At 35.1% G+C, this 16,158-nt stretch overlaps 1 long non-coding RNA gene across 1 annotated transcript in view; it reads right to left on the bottom strand.

Moving 5' to 3' along the window:
* Positions 1–9,975, bottom strand: part of LOC133327319 (uncharacterized) — a 43,917-nt gene extending 33,942 nt beyond the window's left edge. The window contains exon 1 of the long non-coding RNA XR_009754223.1: positions 9,774–9,975. This is a non-coding gene — a long non-coding RNA (uncharacterized LOC133327319). The remainder of the gene's footprint in view (positions 1–9,773) is intronic.
* Between the last annotated feature and the right edge of the window lie 6,183 nt (positions 9,976–16,158).

The raw sequence follows: 16,158 nt of genomic DNA, 5'->3' as shown, positions 1-16,158 counted from the left end.
TATTTTTTACCACGAACTTATTATACGAAACCTCGGTGCAATTGATAATGGCAACACTTTAATAAACAGTCGATTATGTTCGACAATTGTCTACAATTTCGGGTTAAATGTTTGGCTAATTGTTGTTCATTGTTTTGTTGTAAAATTTACATTCAACACCACCAACGCTCAGTGGTTGGTTGCTCAGTGTCTTTGGCTTTTCTGGTGTCTTTTTTTGGCTAATTCTTAAAGTCATTTGTTTTGTTGCCATTGATAATTGCATGTGGCCAATCAGCCCAGCCAACAATGAAATTGAAAATACGAATTAGATTTTCAAGTTCATTTCAAAATGAGTGGGCTGCAAATTACATATTTGAAATGGTTTTTAAAATTAACATAACAGTGAGAAAAGGACAAAATTCGGACGGAACCGACTATATCATACCCTTTACAACTTTAAAAGAGGTGTTCGAAAAGTCTTATAATGCGTTCCTAAGCATTATAGCAACGCATTCCGTTTACATGACATTGGACGTAATTTGCATTTAATAGGAAACCAATAAGGAAAGTAGTAAAGTCGGACAGGGCCGACTATATGATACCCTTCACCACTTTGGGTGAAGGGTATCATATACCGATTTTCACGAAAATTAACACACATCGTTCTAGATTTAATTCAGTACGCTATGCCAAATTTCGTGCAAATCGAAAGATATATAGGGTCCTTGGTATCCATTTACCTAAAATCGGACGAAAATATATGTGGGAGCTATATCTAAATCTGAACCGATTTTCAGGAAACTTGACACACATCATTCTAGACCTAATTCGTTACGCTGTGCTAAATTTCGTACAAATCTAAAGATATATAGGGACTTTGGTACACCATTTACCTTAAATCGGACGAAAATATATATGGGAGCTATATTCAAATCTGAACCGATTTTCACGAAACTTTGCACACATCATTCTAGACCTAATTCATTACGCTGTACCAAATTTCGTGCAAATCGAAAGATATATAGGGACCGTTTGTATTAAATCGGACGAAAATATATATGGGAGCTATATCTAAATCTGAACCGATTTTTCCCAATTTCAATAGGGTTCGAACTTGGGCCAAATAAGTGACCTATGCCAATTTGCATCCAATTCGGATTATAAATGCGACCTGTACTTTGTTTACAATTTAACATCGACAGACGGACGGACGGACGGACATGCATAAATCGACTCAGAAAGTGATTCTATGCATATTCTCAAAAGGAACCATGTGTCTATCTCGTTTCCTTTTGCCTGTTACAAACATTTACAATAAATCTGAACCGATTTTCACGAAACATAACACAAATCATTCTAAACACAATTCAGTACACTATGCCAAATTTCGTGCAAATCGAAAGAAATTTTGGTGCTCCATTAACATAAAATCGGACGAAAATATATATATTTGAAATATATCTAAATCTGAACCGATTTTCACGAAACTTAACACACATCATTAATGTTAAACTCAATTTAGTACGGTATGCCAAATTTCGTGCAAATCGAACGAAATATATACGGGCTTTGGTACTCCATTATCCAAATCTGAACCGATGTTTCCCAAATTCAATAAGGTTCGGCCTTGGGCCAAGTAAATGAGCTGTGCCAAATTTCATCCAATTCATAAATGAGACCTGTACTTTGTTTACAATTTAATATTGGCAGACAGGCAGACGGACGGACATGCATAAATCGATTCAAAAAGCAATTCTATGCTTATTCTAAAATGGAATTATGGGTCTATCTCGTTTCCTTTTGCATGTTATAAATATATGCGCAAACTTTCAAATCCTAAAAATACCGACAATTTGGCGGACCGTTATAAGGGGCTACTAGAAAAAGTGGACCTATATTATGTGAATTCGCCGAAGAACGACTTCACAAAACCCCCAAAAACGGAAACTGGTGGGACCATTATGTTGGGGACTATCCCAAAAAATGTACCTATATTTATAAGTGGAGATATTTGCTACTAAATAATAACACAAAGTACTAAACTACAGCCAATCCACTCGAAAATTACGCTAAAAGTCCCCAAAATGCAGAAAATTGTGGGATACTGTTATATGGGGTCTACAGGAATAAGTGCACCTATATTTAAAATTTTTAGTGAAGAAATTTCGTACCCAATAAAAAAACCAATGTACCAAATTTCTGCGAATTCGGTTAAAAAAGCGTTCAAAACCCCTAAATACCGAAAATTGAGGAGGGCCCTTATGCCTAAACGTTGACCGATATACAGTCGACTCCGCTTTACTGAAATGGAAATAATATGGATGTTAGTTTCAGTTATCCGATGTTTTAACTTAAGCGGAGTTCGGTTAACTGCAAATAATTTCAGTCATCCGCACTTCTCATAAGCGATTTTTTGTCAGTTTTAGGAATTTCAATAATTCATTTTTTATAGCGAATTCGTAGGTATCGAATTTATTTGTTAAAATTTGTTCAATATAGATTCACATTTTTACATTGTTTCTATTTAAAATTTAGTTATCAACTAGAAGACCTTAATAATAACTTAGAGTAGTTAAAAGTGGACGACCTCCTCAACATTTTGTTAATTATATGGGACCTCGTTTAGACATTTCCCCTATAAATCTGTAACATATTTTAGTACTTCTTTGTTAATTGTATATAAAATATAGAAATGCGAAACAGAGTTTTTTTTCGAATTTTCCAAATGATTTTAAAAGATTGGCCGAACGAACTTCTTCTTTTTCTTCGCTATTCGTTCTTCGACGTCAAAATTATGTATACTTGACACACACGTTCCATACGTCGGAAAAATCATGAATTGCAGAAAAATATCTGTTAGGGTGGGCTTTGAAGATGTGTATTTCCCAATGCAAAATATTCTGTCATTATCCTTCATTCTCACGATTTTCAGTAATGCGGAGTGATTTGAAAGGCTGTTTCAGTTATCCGATATTTTCAGTTATGCGATGTTTCACTTATGCGGTGTAAATTGTGAGCGATTAACCTAAAATTTGTGGCCCGATTTTTTTTTCATAATCATAGTACAATACTCTGTACTATGATAAATAGGATATAAACAAAATTTGACATCGCTATATCCATACATTCGGGAGATACAGTGCACCTTTTCTGAAAAATGAAAGTCCAATATCAAGAAAACCAAATGCAAATCGACGGAAAAATCATTTTAAATTATTCTATATATTCTTTTTTTACAAGAATCAAAAATAATTCTGATGGCAGAATGTGTACAATTCGAATACGAAGCGATTTAAATAATTTGGACTGTATACACAAATTTACCCTCTTCTCTGTATCGTAAAGCTCATAACTTTACCAAAATTTGGATTTTTTTGATTTTTCTTGTGATATGTATTGTCCATAATCAGGTCTTGACATATGAAATCCCAAAAAATATGTATCTACTAGCTGCATATTAAATATAAGCACTAAAACATTTTGTTGGCTGTGGGCAACATTGGGCCACTAAGGGTTAAATAATTTGGACTGTATACACAAATTAGTACTGTACACAATTTTGCCCTAAGTTTATAACATTACCAAAAATTTGATTTATTTAGATTTCCGACTTTATGTAAATTGTGTACTTAAGAACCGATGTTTCCAATTGGCACACAATTTTGTACAATCAAGATTTGTGAAATCGGTTTAGATCAACATATAAACATATATATTCGTTCGAAAATGTACTGATGTTAATATGTATTAATCTCTGGCAAGTTTCGTTGAAATCGGTTTAGATTTAGATATAACTCCTATATACAATTTCGTCCGATTTTAGGTAGATGGCACACCAAACTTCTAATGTTTGTCTGATTGACTCGAACTTTTGCACAACGTATCAAATTGAGGCTAAAATGACTTTATTGAAATTGTTGCGGATGCAGACATACATTCCTTATATATTTTCGACCGACTTCATGTTAATTGTGCACCAAATAATCAACGGGTGTCTGACTAAAATTAAATTTCGAAAAGTGCAGTGTACCACATAGCGTGTGTCAAGTTTAAGTTAGTTATTTATTTAAGTTATTTAAGTACGTTCAATTTTATGTCAAAGTTTCTTCGAAAAGGAGACCTCTGTTAGGATACATATGACGAATATATCCAAAGTGGTGAAGGGTATCATATAGTCGGCCCCGTTCGACATTACTACTTTCCTTACTGGTGTGTTGTTGTTTTTTTGAGATTAACAAAAATTCCAAAGGTCTTAGAAAGCGTATATGACTGACTCTTGTATGAACTAGAATTATTGACTTCGCTCAAAAATTAACAAAATAGCGGACTTTTGAAAAAAATATTTTTAGAAAATCGCATATTTTTGATCACAAACTAAGTTGAAAAATAAGGAAGATCTCCACCGATTGCCTTTATACTAGTTCACACGAGAGCTATACACTCCCAGAGAAACGTGTCAAAATTTGTAACCGATTGGATTATTAGTTTTTGAGTTATCGTGCCCGACATTCGTAAAAACACTGCTTCAAGAAAAAATGCGTTTAAAGTTTGAGAATCACACTTGCTGTCACTTGGCTAAATCGGCTATATCTTCAATAGTTCTCGAGATTTTCACTTGAAATTTTGTTGAAAAACTAAATTAAATTTTTTGACACCGAGAATGGGGAGGGGGTTTGCCTTAATTAATAATTCAGAGATGAAAACAAAAATAACAAATACTTGTCGTGGAATATCGTTTGGACCTCGTTCCTCAGTTTTGGTAAAATAAGACACGCCGATTTTATACAAAATTGTTATGTACTGATCGTGTATGTCTGTTTCCGAATTTAAACACTCTTAAGATAGTTTTTTTTTAATTTTAGTTTCTAAAATTAAAAATTTTTTTTTTTGTTAAATTTAAAGACAGTTTTACAAACACATATTATTTTTTCAATAAGAATTTTTTGGAATTTATCTCAAGAGAAATATTTGACGCGTTTTTTAGTTACATATGTAGATTATTAAATACTTTGTATAATATTTTTTATATTGTATTCAGCATTTCCCACTTGACACTCTTTGATCGGTTAGTTAATTTTTTAAAACGTGTTGAAAGTCGAAAAACTTTTATTTTTTTTCAATATTATTTTATGGATGTGAAATTATGGTTTTTTTAATATATTTTATTTTTAAAAACATATTACCTTTAATTAAACAGATAAGTTATATTTGAAGTAGTAATTGTTAATTAAAATACAGAAATGTATGGTGAATTCATCTGAGTATCCAAAATCAATATAATTTTGTTATAGTTTTCAAAATTGATATCTGTTGGATTTTTAAATTATAAATATGAACTTGAACTTGTTTCACTTTTTATTATAATATTTGCATTTTATTTGGTTATTATTTATATAATTGTTGTTTCTAGGATATTTTTTTTTTTCAAAATCGAATCTTATTTTTCCAGTATTTATTATGTGGAAGGCACTTGACACACTTGAGTTACATTAAACTCGTAGCAGTGTATTTTCTAAATTATTTTTTCTTATGTATGTTTTTTATATTTTCTTAAAAAAATATTTTCTCTTTTATTTTTTAGAAAATATTATATTTTGGTTTTTATTATTTTTCAAAACATTATTTTAAAATATATTTTTTTAATAAAAATATATTTTCCATGTTTATTTCTTATTTTTCGTTTATTTGTCAAAACTCGGTTTTAAGGCACTTGCATTTCAAATGTTTGTGTATTGAAAAAGAAGTCAACACAACATTTTTTTTTTTTTTAGATTTTAGGCACTCATAATAAAATCCACTTGAAGGCACTTTTTTACAATCATTTTAGATATTTTTAAGTTTCGCTTCGCTTATCGAACGTTTCGGAGAAGACACGACTGAGCACTGCAAACGCAGCTGATGAACTGCATCAAATGTGGCAACATTCATAGCCAATGACTCCATTGGAAGTGGATATCTGCACGCTTTTCGCTTCTTTTGTTTTGCTTTTGTTAGTTGTTTTGTTGTTATGCTTTGTGTTTTGGAATTTTGTTGTATTTGTTGTCGCTGCTGCTACATTGGTTTGTTTACATTTCTCGGGGGAGATTTGTTTATATCGTTGGGCCACACATAGCATGGCATAGCGAGCATAGCGGTGGCGATTGTGTGGCGTATCTCATGGTTACTCATTGGAATGGATGCCGCTTTCCAGTTTGCTTTTTGGAAATTCACAAATGTGAGAGTTGAAGAGAGCGAAACAAGTTTTGCTGGAGATTTATATTTTACAATTCAATTCTCGTGGGAATTGTGCATACAAGTTAACAGTTGTAGGTAATTCGACAATTACAGTACTATGCTGTGTGATGTATAGCGCTATGTAGTTTCGACCAGTTTAACAGTGACTATTTATGTTATTCAGTTACAGAAATGTAAAGGTATTGTCGTAGATTTAATTGTTTGGTGGTTATTTTAAAAATTAAAAGAAATTAATTATATACACTTATATGGAGGTCCGAAGTTTGAGCCCATCGGTAAATTTAATTTTAAAGAAAGTGTATGGATACTCCGATCTGATCCAAACTTTACACACATTACGATTAATAAAGTTTTGCGGGGAAAATTGGTTCATTTCTTCAGGAACCTCCCACATTACACATATTTATAACAAAATCATAAATCTTCTGAAACAGGTCGGCAAAGTGTAGGCCGATATTGATAACGCATGGTAGGGTGGAACATGTGTCTAAAATCCTCAAAATATGAGGATTTACCTAAAGGAGGATCAATATTGATTATTTCTGGGAAATATCGAAAATGGGGAAGTGCGTTTAAATTGTGTATCTTGATATAGCAAATTTTCTATCCTGATATATTACATTTGTATTTCGATACCCTCCAACTGTAGTATGGTTACAACAGATGTATAGGCGGAAATATGGATAACTTGTATAAAATTATAGATTTCAGAATACAAACTGACAATTTCGAGTCCAGAATATGCCCCATGGTGGAATACGTTTATATGGCGACAAACCCCAACACCCAAATCAAATCAGATAAGTATTTAAATATAAAAATTCCAATAATAATATTTTTAGTTAGGGAGATTTTTAACCAAAGATAATAGGTTTGGAAACCCCAGAAATACTGACAATTTGGGTATATGTGTACTACTCAAAAAATTGGAACAAATTTTATAAATTTTGGCGGGGAGATTTGGTACCCAATTTAAACCCAACATACCAAATTACAGTCCTTCGATGGAAAAACTAGTCCAAATTCCTCAAGATCCACATATTTGGATCGTTATTTGGAAGCTATACAAAAAAGTGGGCTTAGGTAGGCCCACTCCTTCTGGTATCTCTCCGACAAAGGGTCAATATGTAAATTGAATTTGCACTGATTTAATCAACATTAAATCCGAAACCTCTTTGATAAAACATAAAAGCGAATAATAAAACCGAAGACCTGTATGCTGAGGGTACACATCTGTCGACAACCCCATCTGACATGCTTTATACGTTAGTGGAGAGATTTGATACCCAATAAGAACCCAACCAAATTACAGAGAATTCGGTTGAAACATTTTGCCGATCTATCTCAATTTGTTTAGAGGCTGGAGTGATTGCAACAGATTGACGCTACGTACTATGGTTGGAGGGTAACCATCCAAGAGTCCGAAATGCTACAGTCTTCAAAATACCGAAAAAGGTTAGGTGATACCGTTATATTGGGTCTATAACAAAATTAGGACATGTAAAGAAAGCTTTCTGTAAAAAAATAAGCAGTAAGGAAAGTAGTAAAGTGGGCCGACTATATGATACCCTTCACCACTTTGGGCATATTATACATATGTATCCTAAAAGACGTCGCCTTTTCGAAGGAACATTGACATGAAATTGAAAGAACTTAAATATGTGATCTTTATCTATATCTAAACCGACTAACATCAATCCCTACACAGCCTACACATATGCTAAATTTTGTAAATCGATTTAAAGCTAACTTCACACGCTATTCGGTATGCTGCACTTTTTAAAATTTAATCTCAATCAAACACCCATTGATTGTTTGGTGTACAATAAACATGAATAAGTCGAAATTATATATGGAAGCTATGCTATATCTATATCTGAACCGATTTCAAATTAAGGGAACCCCCCCCCCCCCATTCTCGATTTGAGAAAGAGTACATGTCTGGCTCTCGTATGAACTAGGATTATTGACTTCGCTCTAAAATTAACAAAATGGTGGACCTTTGAAAAAATATTTTTGGAAAATCGCCGATTTTTTACCAAAAACCAAATTAAAAAATAAGGAAGATCTTCACCGATTGGCTTTATCCTAGTTCATACGAGAGCTATACACTCCCAGAGAAACGATGCAAAATTTGGAACCGATTGGATTATTAGTTTTTGAGTTATCGTGCCCGCCAATCGCAAAAAAATGTTTAGAGAAAAACGCGTTTAAAGTTTGAGAAACCCTTAAGCCGTCACTTGATGCTGACACACTAAATCGGATATATCTTCAACAGTTCTTGAGATTTTCACTTGAAATTTTGTAGAGACATTCTTTAATCAGTGTAGATTCGAATTATATCAACAAAAATTTTGACCCCGAGAATGGGGGGGGGTCCCCTTAAGTACGTTGTGTCAATCGGCCTAGCTAGAGGACGAAAATATATATAGAAGATGTTTTTAAATCTGATCTGATAAAATGTGACGAAAATATATATATGGGAGCTATATCTAAATCTGAACCGATTTTCACGAAACTTAACACACATCATTCTAGACTTAATTCATTACGCTATACCAAGACTCGTGCAAATCAAAAGATTTGCAGGGACTTTGGTGCACCATTTACCTAAAATCGGGTGAAACTATATATAGGAGCTATATCTAAATCTGAACCAATTTCAGTAGGGTTCGTCCTTGGGCCAAACCAATGGGCTGTGCCAAATTTCATCCAATTCAGATCATAAATGCGACCTGTACTTTGCTCACAAAAATACATGGACGGACGGACGGGCAGACGGACATGCATAGATCGACTCAGAAAGTGATTCTATGCATATTCTCAAAAGGAACCATGGGTCTATCTCGATTATTTTTGCTTGTTACAAACATATGCACAAAGACATAATACCCTGTACCACAGTGTGGTGAAGGGTATAAAAATAAAACACACCAAGGACAAGTAATTCGAAAAAATATAGGCACTTCCATGCGAAAATGCACAATGAAATATATAAAACATTATGGTGCGAAGATTTGCCACTCATAATGTATCTGAAAATCTTCAGAATAATGAAATCTAAACTTGGAACGATATTGAAAAATAACCCAAAATTTTAAATTAGAGTCAGTTCGATTGAAAGCATTAAAATACCGACAATTGTGTGTACTGTTATATAACTATTCTGAAACTTGGATTATTTTCGATAGAAAAATCCTAGAAGTAGTAGTAGATTTAGATTTTAACGGACAGACTTGATCTAACCTAGCTGATTCGAAAACAGATTATATTCCGATCAAGAAATTTGAAATATTTTGACTTTAAAAAATGTTTATGGAGCAATACAAACCAATAGGCCGATTAATGATTACAATATCGATCAGAATTATTTCATAGACATAAATCAATCAATCAATGCCGAAAATTTAATTATTGATTTAAATATTCCTCTTTTTCTCTCTACTTCATTCATTTAATGAAAATTATTCCTTTTGTCGTTTTAATGCAACAACGACGACAATGAACTTTTGTACTTAAAGTTAAAAAAAAACTATTTCTTTCTTTATTCAATGACTTACCTCACCGATGCCATGCCTTTCCCTTAAGATGTTCGCGATTCCGGCAAATTTACATAGAAATTGTTGTTGAAATGTTGTTAAACATCCGTGATAGGTCGTCAAGAGGACGTCACGTGCCTCACGTATCAAAACTGCACGTGTTGTTTGATTAAAGACGGGATAAATGCTGGCAAGAAAATTGTCAATCAATGTGGCCAGTTGTGATTCCTTGAAAATGTAGCGTGGCGGCGAAGAAGAAGAAGATGAAAAAACAAACAATTAGAAAACAATCTAAGAACGAGATGGGAATAAAATGGATTACGAGAAATGTGTTTTCTTTTTGTAATGATGCCATAGAAAAAAAGATGCAATAATTTAAAAGAGCAACTGCAACATTGTATGCATCTGTGGACAGTGGTTAGCATAGAGCGAATAATACAATTCGAATTGCTGATGTAGTCTAAGGTGTTTGAGAATGTTAAGGTCTTTTGAATTGCAAAACTTGGATTTTATAAAGTTCAGATCTCCAGCAAGGCAATTAACAACGACGTCATGTCCCTGCTAATTGTGCACTATAAATGCATGAAAATGATCCTAAATTCCCCCAAAAAAATCACCTCAATCGGTGAACTTTATTTCCGCCTCCATGGATAGGTCGACAAATTAAAATGTTGCGTTTGGGGCTCGGAAAACCAAAGATATTTTATTTATTTCGCTTTCGAGCTGAGCTACATGATCGAAGTTCGCAATAAAAAGGAAAGCCGGAGATATACTACATTCCCACCATTCCCGCTGTTGGTTAAGCGGCTCATCAGACATATTGGGTAATGTGGCTTACAAATGTCGTTACTTGATACGCTAAGGCGCAGGACAACAAACGATAGATGCAATAGGAACCTAATCGCAGCTGAATTTTTGAGTTTTATGGCTTTTTAGGGCGAAAGATCATTCATGTACATATTTTTATTGATTTCTCTTTCAAGATGTGCTACACGCTGTTGAGAAGCTTTTACATAATCAACGTGCAAATGTTTGGTGCGGTATAGTTCGGCGGAGTCATTAGACCTTTTTTCGACAGTTTCGGTGAATGGATTGCGGTATCGAAAAATGATTAATACTGTTTTATTATCGGAATTCGGTGATACATTTCGAGAAAGGTTTGCAGGCCAGGTTATCTCTCGAAAACGTGGCCACAATTTGTACATCGAAATATTGTGATTTATAATTTTTCCTTCGGGACCAAGTGACAGATGAGGAGTACGCAATAGGCCAGTATCGATTTATCCTATCATTATTGAGATTCTCAGAAGCATAGTTTATCCAATTAACGATTTGGTAATAGCAAATTTCATAAAAATTATACCTTCCTTTTTAAAATGATATAATCATCAGACCATTTATCTCAAAAAATTTGAATTTTTCCTTCAATACCAAAAGCACATCTCCTATAACCTGGTTTAAATCAGAATAAAGTTTGAATACTGTGAATCTTATATGAAGGAAATTAAATAAACTAGATCCCAAAATATCATCATGATCTGTATATCGACATATCCTTCCTCCTCTATAATCTAACCACTGTTCTCAACATAAATCCAATTGATCATTGAATGGTTCGCCTTACCATTTGTGTAGCAGAATCAACTACTAATTGTCGTTGTTGTTGCGGTTCATCACCAATTCCTTTTAGATTCACATCAACATGCCTATCAGCAGGATCATCGCCATCATTATCACCATTGTCGTGACCTTCTCCGGGGCGTTGGGCCAATTGGGCCATAGATTTCTCCTCCGCCGAATTTGTCGATATTATTCTATTCCCTTTTGTTGTGTCATTTCCCTTTGAATATGTAACACTAGTCGGGGTAATGGTTGTGCTATCAATCGCATCACAGCCACCCAAACCAAAGTCAATATCTTCATAGGAATCAGCATCCATATCATCGTCTTCCATTTCCTTAACACACCCAAGGGCACAATTTGTAGAAGCACGACGACCAGCGAGATTTTGATGATGACGGCGACGACTGTTGTCATTATCGGGATTTTCCGCTCCAGCATCATCAGTATTGCCACCTAATGTTGCCACCATTGAGTCGCCGGAGTTAGTGGATGATGGCACCGTTACCGGTTGTGGCCTGCAGCGATCTCGTTTGCTGACATTTGACTCATTCATGATGACAGCATTGGCGGACATTGTTGTTAGCGAATTGTCGCTGTGCTGCTGCTGCTCGAGGTTGGTGGTGGTGTTGGCGGCCGCACTCATACCGTGTTCCGCATTAGCATTACCATTATTATTTTGACCAGCAGTGCCCACTGCGAGCCAACGATCTTTACATTTTCTCAAATAATTACGAACACGCGATGATTTGCTACGACGCACGACTGTTTCATTGATCGCCAGTAATTCTCCAATTGGTTGTATTTGTTCGGATGTGGATGTGGTTGTTGTTTGTGTGGTTTGATTCCGTTTTACATCATCACCATCATCTTCGTCAGACTTATTGTCGTTGCCGTTCGTCGTTGGTTCTTTGGTCTTATTATCAATTAGACATTCATTCGTTGTTGTTGTTACTTCCATTTCCAACTCCTGACAATCATCGACATCATCTTCTTCTTCGCGAGCAATTGGTGCGATCTGTTTGGGCATTGTTGCTGGACCGGAGTCATTACTGCAAATTATTGCTGCTGGCAATTTGTTGGCAGCAACAGCAGCAGCTGTAGAAGATTCTAACTTTGGTTGTGGGTTTTGTGTTGTGGATGGACTGGTAACAACTAAAATCTCATTTAAATCTCGTATATTTTCGCTAATTTCGTTATTTGTTTTCGATATTTTGGCTGGGGTATGTTCGATTGGCGCCGTTGTGTTGTTGCTGTTGCTCTGTAATCAAAGAACAAGAATAAGGTTATATTAGCGGAAGTTGAAGGCATGTTAGAATTTCAGTTATTATTTTTACAATAGGAGAATATTAGAATTTCCGTTAAAAATTATATTTAATGATCAGCATATTCTCCCTTCCCTATTTATTTTGTAACTATTGTGGATAGTTAAATTTAGATCCGAGAAGACGATTTTTGATAAATTTAGTCAGGTCAACTTCGTATTAAAATCACAATACTTTTTTGTTGATGAAAATCTACGCCTAGTTATCATTTGGAACAAAGTAAACATGGTCTGCTCGCCTTTGGATACTAGACACTAAGTTTTTAAAGAAATTGGTCTAAAGAAATTGGTTCTCAACAACTATGCCGAAAACTTATGCTACGGCGTAAACCTAAAATCCACCAAATCCACTGAAAGACTATGTCGAAGATCTATTGTATATTCCTATCGCAATGCTTAGGATCGGATTATAATATTATATATTTATACCCTACATAACTATGTTGTCAGGGTATTATAGCTATGTGCAGCCCCAAGTGTTTGTAGCGCCGCGAAATATTGGTCCTAGACCCACCTTTAAGTATACCGATCGTCATATCTCGACTAGCTGAGTCGATCTAGACATGTGTGTCCGTCCGTCCGTCTGTCCATTATAACTTGTAAACACGATACAGGCCACAGTTATGGACCAATCTTCACGAAATTTGCATGTATAATGGGTTCTGGCCAATGAAGACCCCTATTATTTTTGGTAAAGATCGCTTAATATATAGTGGGTGAAATGGACCAGAAACTTTATGTTTTCTGATTTTCTGGTCGCTCCAGAGGCCGCAATTATGGCCCAAACATCGACATGGAGATGGGGATAGGGCCAAAGAATAAGCATACCTCTTTTGATAAAGATCGGTCAATATTTAGCGGGTCAAATGGACCCTGACTTTTGTGTGAAAAATTACAAAATTTTTACTCTATAACGTATATATTTACCCCTGAATGACATAGACCAATTTGAAATTTTCCATGAGGATCCAGGTATGGTCAAGGACATCGCCTGTAATTTTCGGTGATTACCAGATAATAATATTGGCATGAAGTGGACCGAAAACTTAATTTTGTTGGATTTTTTTCGAGCCGATCTATAGGCCACATTTGAAATCCGAACATAACAACACAACCCACGTTGGAGGTCAAGAGAGTGCAAATATTGCCCAAGATCCAATTATAGAACCACACAAAGTTAGATTTTCATGGAAGTTGTGGTCGGCCTCGTCCAACTATACTTCTCCGCTCACTGGTTTTTGGATTGCATTTCTATCAATGCTGAAACTCTATTTTCTGTGCTAGTCGGGACAAAATGTCTTTCTAATTCTAAATCCCTTACATATTCCAGTATATCTCCCATATTTGTGTTCTTATATCAAGAGACTGATATCAGATTAGAGGTCAACTGCTTCTTCGATATGTACTGACAACTTTTCCGTATCAGATCTTAAAGAATGAATGTTGCAATCTTTTGGGCGATAACTCGATTAGATTTTTAAAGTGCAAGTCACATAAGACCATATAAATATAAATATTCTGGAGCAGAACAAAATCTTTCCGTCTCTTTACTACGCCCGCATGTCTGTTGATATCACGTTAGAACGCGCAATATTTAAGATAGAGATCTGAAATTTTGCATGGGAAAATGGGATAAATAGGTCCACTTTTTAGACCAACCACCCCCCCCCCCCATTTTATATTGGGGGTACCCCCAATATTCGGCATTTTGCTGCTTTTGAGCATGTCTTTCAACTTAACTTTGGGTATAGGAACTATATACGGATTCAACTCCTGTATAGGGTCCAGGTGCCTTTTCCCACCGAGGCGTTGTAATTTGACATACCGGGTTCATGGAGGTTGAAAATCGTATTACAGAAAATAAAGGTCTGCATTTTGGTATGGTTCCAATATAACGTTACCGCTCCATTTTCGGTTTTTGAAAAGCTTCAGCGGAATTCACTTACCAATATGACCGTAATTTAACATTACAGACCGCTTTATAGGTATTTTGGTGATCTCACACGTATTTTTCCACCGAAGTGTATTTAATTTGATATTCCACATCCTTTGGGGATGGAAAACATCTGTGCAGACAGTTTTCAATGTGCGTCCAAATTTTTGTATAGCTACTATATAAATGTACACAACTTCTCATTTTTGTAACTCAAATTTCCAACCGAAGGGACCGTAACTTAACATAATGTTCAATAAAGGTCCATATTTTTATAGGGACAACACATTAAGTTTACGTCATATTTTATGAATTTAGATGGCTCGAGACGCATATTCCAACCGATGTACAACTACATTTGGGATTTCGGATCCTTGGTGGGTAAATAACCAGACTTCGATCGCATCTCATTTTCTTCAAACCTTAGTATCTTCAAGTTTTACTAAGAGGATTAAAATCCTCCTCAAATATTCCGACCGATTTTGGGTATTTTGAATGACTACATCATGGCGGATGGTGTAAAAAGTTTGGCTCGGTTGAAGTTAACAATAGTTTTTTTCCAGTTCCTCCTATAGAATTTAATACGTATTAATTGTTTTTCTGCTGCCTATGTTAAAGCCAAGACATTTAAAAGAAAATGAGGACATTTATCGATTGATTTACTAGACACACTAACAACACAACAGACTAGGCAATAATAAATGCCCATACTAAAAAGGAGAACACATGTTATTAGCCGACACCACAAGTCAACAAAAAAACGAAACGACAGAGAAGCTCTCTGACCTCTCTACTCTAGGCAGTACTCAATGGAGCATAGAACTGTTTCACTAAAAGGCTGAAGGTACAGAGCTACCCATAGTATAGGCTGAGCTGGCTAAAAAGCAGAACCACCAACAACCTTAAATGATGTCATAGACAAAACAACATGATGGTAAACTGGTAATACCAATGTTCGAGAACAAAGTAATGTCGATGTATGCTCTACATTTGTTGCATGCAACAACCAGAATACTTGTATATATTTCCGTCAATTTTTCTTTGTTGCCCCAATAGCCACCCTGCCATAGAATTTTGCATGTTATAATAAAACAACAGAACGTCATATTGATTTTGTGGTGGAGAATTTCGTAATTGACGTAGGTCAAGAGCTTGAATTCAGTGCACTGCACTTTGGCTACACTGCTCCCCACACTTCACTCCACATCAAATCGTAATCACTTCACTTTCTTTGGCAGCTTGGTGGCGACCGTTATGACAAATAATTGGTCAAACCACCACAACAACTGGAAAAAATTATTCAAAACTATGGACGAAAAAGTTCACAAGGTTCAGTTTTGTGAGTGCCACCACCACCACCGGCACCATTACCACTACCACAAACACAACATTTTTTGAGATTGCCACAAGGGGCCAGACTTCAAATCAATCAAAAATATATTTTTATTTTTTGAACTTTTCACACTTGTTTCTGCCGGTAAAATGTTAATTTTTTAGTTTTTGCTCTGTGTTCATTGGAGCTGACTTGC

The sequence above is a fragment of the Musca vetustissima genome, unplaced genomic scaffold (genome assembly GCF_032173495.1).
Source record: "Musca vetustissima isolate MV318-11 ecotype Yass unplaced genomic scaffold, APGP_CSIRO_Mvet_v1 utg9339, whole genome shotgun sequence".
In the NCBI taxonomy this organism is placed as follows: Eukaryota; Metazoa; Arthropoda; class Insecta; order Diptera; family Muscidae; genus Musca; species Musca vetustissima.
This window is presented reverse-complemented; position numbering and strand designations above follow the sequence as displayed.